The sequence below is a fragment of the Rhineura floridana genome, chromosome 7 (genome assembly GCF_030035675.1).
Source record: "Rhineura floridana isolate rRhiFlo1 chromosome 7, rRhiFlo1.hap2, whole genome shotgun sequence".
Classification (NCBI taxonomy): Eukaryota; Metazoa; Chordata; class Lepidosauria; order Squamata; family Rhineuridae; genus Rhineura; species Rhineura floridana.
The window spans coordinates 39,173,502-39,184,270 of NC_084486.1; positions in this window are offsets into that span (position 1 = coordinate 39,173,502).

Here is a 10,769-nt window from a genome sequence, read left to right on the forward strand (position 1 = left end):
GTGTGTATGATGTGTATGTGTGTGTTAGTTACCTACAACAATTTCTCTGGTTTGCAAATGTGCTCATAGACCCCAAAGGGTTGGTGACCTGCTGGCTATGTTATTTGCATTTGGTCGACAGCTCCTTGATGAGCCAATGTGCATATTCCATTTAGTTCACCTGCTACCCTAAGGCAGCTTGCTCTTGATCTAGCAAGGCTATGTGCAGCCACCAGCCCTCCGGGTGGTACACTGCAGTCAAATCACCCAACTGGGAAATGTGTCAGGGCATCTGCTAGGATCCATTTCAGGACTTGATCAAAGAGCTGAACGCGCATGCATGGGGCCCTGGGAGGTCCCATTTCAAGAAAATAAGGGACGAATAAAAAACAATCTGACCAAGCAGAAGAGAATGAGCTTGGCCGCCTGCACAACTTGTAGGGAACGAGACCAAGCCCATCAGCTACGCAGGGGCTCAATAAACTTGCCACGGTTTAAAATAATATTTTATTGTGTTTTCAGAAAAGTACACAAAAATTAAGCATAGCTCACAAATAACCCAGAACGTTTGCCAGAAATTGGAGGTCCCAATACCCATAGAAATCATGTGCGTATCAGGAAAAAGAAATCATAGCAAAAAGATATTTATAAAGGCTGTGTCAGAGTGTAATTCCAGAACTTAATCTGAGCTGGTGGAAGACAGCGACTAGAGGATTTTTTTGTTTACGTGCGTGATGAAAAGGGATACCATGCTACAATAAATAAATCTTGTTTTGTTAGTCAGCAAACCTGCCTGGGGATGCCAAGAACCTTAGCCTATGGCTACTGGGCTGTATATATCGCTTGGTGGAGGGTTACAAGTTGTAACAGGCTGTGTTAAGAGTTCTGATTCACAGGATGTTCGCCATACTGCCACTTTAATAGTAAATGCAAAACGTGGGACCCCCCCCCCCGAAAAACCTGAACCCAATAGGCAAAAGCATGAAATGGGGGCATAGAGAGAGAACCTAACAAAAAACAGCAAAAACTTGTGGGGGACAAGTGTGCTAAAAATTTTTTTTGACCCAACTTATCAGTTCCCTCTTCCCATCTCTTACAGCACAGGTGGGGAACCTGTGCCCTTCCAGATTTTACTGGACTCCAACTCCCATCAGCCCCAGCCAGGATGGCCAGTAGTCAAAGATGATGGGAACTGCAGTCCAACATCACCTGGAAGGCCACAGGTTCCACATCCCTGTCTTAGAGAAGGTAAAGGTAAAGGTGTCCCCGCACTTGTAGTGCGAGTCATTTCCGACTCTTAGGGTGACATCTTGCGACGTTTACTCGGCAGACCGTATATATGGGGTGGGATTGCCAGTTCCGTCCCCGGCCTTTCTTTACCCCCCAGCGTATGCCGGGTACTCATTTTACCGACCACGGATGGATGGAAGGCTGAGTGGACCTTGACCCCTTTTACCGGAGATTCGACTTCCTCCTTCCGTTGGAATTGAACTCCGGCTGTGAGCAGAGCTTTGACTGCGTTACCGCCGCTTACCACTCTGTGCCACGGAGGATCATGTCTTAGAGAAGGCGGGCTGTATTTTTTCTTTGTGCGAGATACATATTATGCTGCAACAAGCACTCTTTGATCTAATATTCTCCATAATGAGAAGGACTTGAAAGGACCATTACTGGCTTGTTGAAAAATGGCTGTTGCCTCTTGGGCCCCATTCCAGCTAAAGCTAGGGTTCGGGTTTTTTAGAAACCCAAGGACCTAAAGTAGACTTTACCACTTCAGTCTGCATGTGGGAGGATGCCAATTTTCAAATGTTCTCCTCCCTCCATAAACAAACAACAGCAACACATCTACATGCAAGTAAAATCATAGCATACAAGGAAGAAAAACTCTAGTTTATTTATAAAAATATTTATATACCACTATTCATTAAGAAAATCAAAGTGGTTTACAACATATATAAATACACAATAAAACCATACAAAAATCAGAACTAATTAATTAACTACTGCAGATAGATATAAGCCTGGCAGCATAGAAAAGTTTTCAGCAGGTGTTTAAAAGTCAGAACAGAAGGTGCCTGCTGAATCTCTATTGGCAGAGCATTCCACAGGATTGGGCCAACAACACTCCAGTCTCGATTTCTTGCTGCTCTCAAATGAAGCTCGCCAACTCGGAAGATAACCGACGATGCTCCAGCAGATGATCTCAGTGACTGAGCTGGGATACAAGGGTTCAGGGAGTCCCTAAGGAACCCTGGACCTAAGTTAGTCAGAGCTTTGTAAATTAATACACAGACCTTGCTTGAACCTGGCTTGGTAGTAGATGGACAGCCAGTGCACATGAGTTAACAGTGGTGTCACATGTTGTCAGCTATGTGCCCCCATTAGCAGTCTAACCCCTGCATTCTGCACCAGCTGGAGCTTCCGAAACAGGCTCAAGGGCAGCCAGTTTCCTGTAGCAAACTTTTTTCTGCAAGAAAGAATTTTAATAAGGTGATTCCCCCATCCAAGGTGGTACAGTCCATTCTACCCACCGCCCCCTTTCCCACATCAATCTACAGGTGTTCACACAACCATCTCCCATGAGCTGAGGAGTAGGATTGCCTCCGCAGGTCACACCCCATCAACATACATGCTAGCCACATACACTGTGTGCTTAATCCTCATGAGAAGAGGCTCTATCTGATAACTGATGTACATGCCAATCAGGATCCTCCCCCTGTCTTGGAGGAGCTCTGTGCCTGCCTGTACACCAGCAGCCTGGAGAGCCCCTTCTCAGATGCATCTAAATGCGTTGCTGTTGTTGTTGGGGGTGATACAGTGGCCACCAGGCAGGCTGGGAGGGCACAGCTAGCCCGTGGAACTCCACAACCCCCTCTGGATTAGAATGTGTGGAGGGTTTCATCTGCAGCCCCCACATGCATACACCTCAACTGCAAACAATTCTCACAAACAGCAGGTGTGGTGATAAACATTGTCTCTGGACTTGTGAGGTTTGAATGAATGCTCCTCCATTGAAAAAGTATCTACACATATTAACAGGGAAAGTTATTTCTAGCCTAGCCTCCTCTTACAAGCTAGTTTTCCATATGTAGGAATGTTTAGTTTGTGAGGGATCTTGTCACTGCGAGAGTTCCCAATTCTAGTCAGTATTTTTATCGCTTTATCTGCTATTGATGAGAATTAGACCTAAATCCCATTTGAAACCAATAGTACAAGTTAAATCATACAGCTTTCGTGATGACTAACTTGGTCATGATGACCAGCATTACCTGGATTGGGGCCTACATGCAGTCCAATCCTATACATGTCTGTTCAGAAGTAACCCCCGTTGAATTCAATGTAATTTACTCCCAGGTAAGTATGTATAGGATTTCAGCCTTAATCCAGTGTATGTTGTTGGCAAGTATCTGACTGAGATTTTTGCTTTGTTGTGGATCTGTAATTTCAGCAAATAAATGATTGCTCTTAGCATTTATACAATGCCACAGGTGTGTGAAACTTTACAAATTAATGGGACTTTTTTAAAAAACAGACAGGTCCATGCCTTATAGAACTGTGAGTGTAAGCAGACACACAAGTACATAATAATGTAGGATCTGTTTCTCAAGTATACTAAATACAGGCTATCCTGCCCAAATTCTTTATGTATTATCCTCATCTACATACTCTTAGCAGAAACCAGTAATGATTTGAAACGAATGCTGATGAAAGTTAAAGAGGAAAGCACAAAAGCAGGACTACAGCTGAACGTCAAGACTAAAATAAGGACAACAGAATATTTATGTAACTTTAAAGTTGACAACCAGGACATTGAACTTGTCGAGGATTATCAATACCTGGGCACAGTCATTAACCAAAATGGAGACAATAGTCAAGAAATCAGAAGAAGGCTAGGACTGGGGAGGGCAGCTATGAGAGAACTAGAAAAGGTCCTCAAATGTAAAGATGTATCACTGAACACTAAAGTCAGGATCATTCAGACCATGGTATTCCTGATCTCTATGTATGGATGTGAAAGTTGGACAGTGAAAAAGGCGGATAAGAGAAAAATCAACTCATTTGAAATGTGGTGTTGGAGGAGAGCTTTGCACATACAATGGACTGCGAAAAAGACAAATAATTGGGTGTTGGAACAAATTAAACCAGAACTGTCGCTAGAAGCTAAAATGATAAAACTGAGGTTATCATACTTTGGACACATCATGAGAAGACATGATTCACTAGAAAAGACAATAATGCTGGGAAAAACAGCAGGGAGTAGAAAAAGAGGAAGGCCAAACACGAGATGGATTGATTCCATAAAGGAAGCCACAGACCTGAACTTACAAGATTTGAACAGGGTGGTTTATAACAAATGCTATGCTGATGACAGATGCCGCTGGAGGTCACTGATTCATAGGGTCGCCATAAGTCATAATCGACTTGAAGGCACATAACAACAACACAACAAAGTTGCCCCATGCCCCTTACTTCACATGAAACTAGAAATGGTGAATGAACTCGAATATCATTGTTTTACTTCTCTGCCCTCCTCTGCACCACTACACATTAAAAGTGAGTGGCTGATTCCAGATTCAGTGTGTCTCACCAGGCACTGAGAACAAGGAGGTCCAGTGATGCTAATGCTGAACCATGATTTGATGTTATGAGAACAAATTCCCCTACTCCCCCTCATCTCCAATCCTGTATGTGGGTTTTTTTAAATATATGTGTGCATGTGTGTGGTTTGTATTTTCACAAGAAGTAAAAATAAATACTTGATGCTAGTTTGCAGCAAACTATGTTTCATCTCAACATGAGAAACTATGGTTTGTGCAAACCATGGTTTGCCTGCCGTTTGAACACAGTTTGCAATCCCAATTTGCAAAATCTCCAGGATTCAAAGGTTCTAATCTAAAGAATGTGAGTGGAGAAAGGTGGGCAGAAATCTGAGGCAAATACCTTCTCATTTTGCATTACGTCTGAAGAGCTCCATGGTATAGTGGTCTCTACAACCCACACACTTTCAGCAAGCTAGATGTCTGCAGTTTGTCCAAATATAGATAGCCACTCCAACACCCTCCCTCACAATCTTTCGTTATTATTGTTATTGAAAGGGTCATGTTTCACTCTACAGCATCATTGTTCCATATAACACACTAGATTATTCTTATTTCCCCCACTTTATCCTCTTTCAGTCATTACAACTACTCAAAGGTGTAGTTTATTTTTTTCTGACATTTTTTGAAACGTTACTTTTTATTGATTTTGCAATCTGAAAATTCTAACCAGGAGTCATATGAAATAAGAAAAGAAATTTTGGAATTATTCAGCAAAATTATTTTATTGGGTGGGGCAATACTCCGGCCTGGGTAGACCACGAGTAGATGCCAGAGAACAAAAAGGAATGTGGATTGGCTGTGTGGTTGGAAAAAAAAAATTCTGAGGAGGCTGCAGCGGATGACAGAGTATTCTTCCAGAAAAACAACTGCCACTTTCTTTTCTAGCAGCTTCCTTGTGTCTTTAACAGCTGCACAGCAGGAAGGAATGCATTAAATGCAGCTTCTCTGATGCTGCAGCATCTCAGTGGTTGGAGGAGCTGCACCAGTTGAGTTTTTGCCTGTCAGAACCAAGCCCTGGCAGGAGGAAAAGGTTAACGTCAACTCACCACATCACTGATTCTGACATCATACTGCTACTGTTTTAAATCCATACACCAGTGAAAATTCATTTTGTAAAGGAATTGTATTTATCTTGCATCGCTTGAATTTTCTCCACATTTTTCCACCTTAAAACCAACAGGTGCTGAAGTAGAATTCAAGAACAAATTGAGGGTCTTTATAGTCAGTACAAGATGTGTCTTTCTTGGTATTTATGGGATTGTTGCTCCTCACACATGCAAGTTTCGTTAAGTGTCAATTGAAGATAAGAGAAACTAATTACCACACAAGCCTTTAAATAGATTTATTGGAGTTTTTCAGCTGTAGGACAAATGTAGCTAATTTATCTGTTATAACCCTTGCTCTGTTGTACTAGTCAGAACTGAGCTTTTTTGATGGATTGACCAAGGGTGCTTCCAGGCAGGTGTTAACTGTGAGCATGAACAGTGCATAATTAAACTCTGGAATTTGCTCCCACAAGAGGTAGCAAAGGTGACCAACTTGGATGGCTTTAAAAGAGGATTAGACAAATTCATGGAGGTTAAGTCAGGATGCAGGACTAGATGGGCCACTGGCCTGATTCAGCAGGCTGTTATGTTTTCTTACGACTTGGTACTGAATGTTTCACAGTGTCCACATGATGCCATCAGCATCAAAATGCCAGCCCATATTTTTGCTCCATTTAATCCAGATTTATCCTTTCGGGGGGAAATCCAACAAGTTAAACAAACAAAAGCCTGTTGACAACATCCCATTTTATCTGAACAACCCATTTGCAATATTAAACCCCCATCTAGAAGCACCCCAAATATCAAAACACAAAGGCAACCCCAAACAGATCACTTTTTTTAAAAAAATTAACCCTATGATATTCAACCACATTTAAGATTAACCCTGCAATCCTAAAGTCCCTAGGAGGGCATCCCAGGGGCCATGGAAGGATCAGATCTGCCTCTCCAAGGGCAGAGACAAGTCTGATCTCAGATGCAGAGAGCTGATATTGGATGCCCCTTCCTTTCTGATCTACAACTGATGCTTATACTGTGTCCTGTTCTGTAAAATTATGTTATGATTGACAGTCAAAAAGACACTAAACTAAACTAACTCATTTATTTTGATGATTTTTAAAACATCAACATAAACCTGTTAACGCTATTATTTAATGTGGGCTCAAGTTACAGGAAGCCAGATTTCAACCAAACATCAGAAAAAACTTCCTAACTGTTAGAGTGGTATGACTATGGAACCAATTTCCTAGGGAGGTGGTGGGCTCTCCAACACTGGAGGCATTCAAGAGGCAGCTGGACAGCCACCTGTCAGGTATGCTTTAATTTGGATTCCTGCATTGAGCAGGGGTTGGACTCGATGACCTTATAGGCCCCTTCCAACTCTATGATTCTATGATTCATTTTCCACCCAGCTGATCTCTGTTGAATGGGAAAAAATGGGGGGGGGGAATACCACATTTTGCTTGCCAAAAACCACACACGGACACACCAGGAAAAGGCAAAGAACACAAGAAGTCCAGATGGCTCAGGTCAAGGCAGAGTGTTTCCCATATGCTAAAATAAAATACAAAACTATTCATCAAATTCCCGATGCATCAGAAGTCCCTGGATAGACATCAGCAACAGGAGCTGCAGCAATGTGCTTCTCCCTTGGCTCTCAGACGCACACACAGACATGGCGGGGGGGGGATCTGGGGGGGGGAGAGAGACCAATACAGGATTTCAGAGGGCACGTAGCTCATGTTCCACATGGCGAAGATAAGAAGTGGATTGTAGGAAATGGGAGGGTTAGGAAAACCCAGCAACACAAGCTAAACTGCAGCTGCAGCAAAGGCCAAAGAGAGAGAGAGAGAACAGTCAGCAGATTCAGCTCCTCTCCAGTGAGAAAAGCAAAGGGCTGCCAAGCAAATTCCTGCTTGCTCAAGGCCCCAGAGGGAGAGGGGGTCCTTGCAGCTGCTCACAAAGCTGCCTCCTGCTCTCCAAGAAGCTAGCTTGGCTCAGTTAATTATTATTATTTTATTATTAACTTTATTTAAACCCTGCCATTTTTCCAAATTGGAACTCACGGCGGCTTCCAGATAAAAAACAGATACAATTAAAACCTACCAAAGTTAAAAGCATATAATACATAAGTAAATAAATATAGACAGATATAATTAAAAAATGAACTCTAATTTAAAATAGCGTTAAACTGTTTCTGATATTAAAAACTATACTCATAAAATCAGAATAATTAAAAAATAAACAGGCAAGAGCAATATGACCTCCTTTTGGGCCTATCCTTAGCCGCCTTCGGAATCAAAGGCTTGCTGAAATAAGAAAGTTTTTACCTGTTGACGAAAGGACTGCAGGGAAGAGTTCCACTCAGTTCCACTCAGGATGGGCAGAGTTAACTTTGCAATGGTTGCATGCAGTTCATATCAACAGAAGCAAACCCTGATCTGGATTATGTTTTCTCTCAACCTTTTAGGTGTTTCCACCCAACACACAGGAATCAATATTATGACATACGTGAAAATCTGTCCCGTGCAGTAACGATGCTTAAGGAAGTTTGCTTATTCATACAGTCAGTGTTCCTTTAAGTCACATTTCCAACTTAAAGCTGTCAAGGTGCTGCACAATAAGCGTGTTAAAACACATTGAAAGCACCTAAAACAGTCAAAAATCGAAAACACATCTTCAAATAACTCATCAGCAAATCAAGCCTCAGAGGCCTGCTCAGGGACCCTGGCAAATGCCTTTGAAAACACACACGCTACAGTGAGGGCACCAGCCAACTGTATCTTCTCGTTTGAGGCAGTGCCAGAATGTGAATGTGGACAGCATGCTACCAGGGGCCAAACCATGTTTTAGCCATCAGGAACACCCTACCAGTCTGATGTGCTCCTCTTGCCTCTGGTCTCATTCCCTTGTTTGAAAGCAAACTATGGTTTGCAGTAACTATGGTTATACTGCTTCAGATGTCACAGTAAACCATAGTTATTGCTGTGGGGGAAATATGAGGAGGGTATTTAGTTTAAATGAAATAGAAAGTTTAGTAGTTCTATTTCTTAGCAGAGTATATATTTCGCAAAAGTGGAATGAGAATTAACCAGCCCACCTTACAGACTAGCTGAATAAAAGAACAACAGAGACAGTCTTCTTTGGTAAAAAGTATTAAGAATGTTTACTTGCAACCTTTCATATGTTCAGGAAAACATAGGCTCTAGCTTGGAGAGAAAAGATAGAAGTAGGTAGTAGATGTAGTCCATAATGGGGATCATCTGGGAGAAAAGCCTGTGGATGCTTCTCTCTCCTGTGGCTATTGGAGAATTATGCTATTAAGAGAACAGCATCTCTTAACAAGGAAGAGGAAGAGAAGAAGTGAAATAACCCCACCAGTAGGAAGTTACATCACAGTAAACAAGCATAGAGGTGTCCCCAAGTTCTGGCTAGAAGGGACATCTCCCTATTAAAACTTAAAAGGCATGCAAGCTTGCTTATCCCAACAGAGGGTCCCCCAGGCACAACAGGTGTATGCAAGTCCAATGGGGTGATTCTGATCACCATACCATGGTGTGACGCTCAGCAGTGTGGAGTCTCAAAAACCAAAAGAGTAATATTGGTATCTACAACACGTAAAGCTCAACGTAAATCTAAGTTATTTATGTAAATGTTATAATTGGTATTTTAGATGATGTACTTTTATATTTGTTATATTGATCTTGTAATTTTATTATTGTATATGTTTCTATGTTTGCCGCCCAGAGAGCTGTTTGCTAGTCGGGCGGGATATAAGCTGAATAAAATAAATAAATAAAAGTGGACAATTAAAACACCCTAAAACACCTTAATTCTGAAGTTTCCACTACAGTTCACCTGCAGTCTTCCTTAGACATTTTTGAGGTCTCCTGTGTCATCAGGTACATGGCATCAAGCATTCCTGGCCCTCAGGACTACAAGTGGAGGAGGTTGTTGAAAACAGACATAAAAAGTCTTTGCTGTAGCAGCACGTTGGTTGCTCTTGGTACCTCACTGAGCCTGAAAAGGGAAACAGCCCTCCATCTTGGAAGAGCTTTATAATCTTTCCCTGGAATGGCAAACTTGGGTTGGACAAGGGCCTATCGGTTTGGAGGTGAAACAGATCACCCTTAAATCAGGTAGAGATTTCTATGTATTTGACGAGCTCCATAGTTGCACAGAAGAAAGTCACTTTCTAAATCAAAACAGACCTTTTAGCTTCCAGGACCTATGGTAAGAATTAAAGCAGGGGCGGGGACTCTCCCAGGCCACACCCCTCACCAGCCTTCTTTCACACACCCCTTCAGTGTTTTTGCCTGTCTGGAGTGTGTGCTTGAATTCTGATAATGTCTTGCTTATTTGGATGGAGGACAGGTGTGTGTGTGTAGACACTAGACTTCTGTGCAAAGGGAACATTTACATTCATTGTTCTGTCCCTTTTGCCTGTGGCCGCACCCCCCCCCCCAGCATGTGCCCCTTCCCTGAAGGTTGTCCAGAAGGAAAAGCGGCCTTCAGTCAGCTCCTAACCTACCTCACAGGGTTGTTGTAAGGATAAAAAGGAGGGGGAGAGCCATGTATGCCACCTTCGAGGAAAAGGTGGGATGTAAATAAAGTAAGGTCCTCAAATGCAAAGAAGCATCACTGAACACTAAAGTCAGGATCATTCAGACCATGATATTCCTGATCTCTATGCATGGATGTGAAAGTTGGACAGTGAAAAAAGCCGATAAGAGAAAAATCAGCTCATTTGAGATGTGGTGTTGGAGGAGAGCTTTGCGCATACCATGGATTGCGAAAAAGACATATAATTGGGTGTCAGAACAAATTAAACCAGAACTGTCACTAAATGATGAAACTGAGGTTATCATACTTTAGACACATAATGAGAAGATATGATTCACTAGAAAAGACAATAATGCTGGGAAAAACGGAAGGGAGTAGAAAAAGAGGAAGGCCAAGCAAGAGATGGATTGATTCCATAAAGGAAGCCACAGACCTGAACTGACAAGATCTGAACAGGGCGGTTCATGACAGATGCTCTTGGAGATCGCTGATTCATAGGGTCGCCATAAGTCATAATCGACTTGAAGGCACATAACATTTTACAGAGCTTGGAAAAGTTACTTTTTTGAACTACAACTCC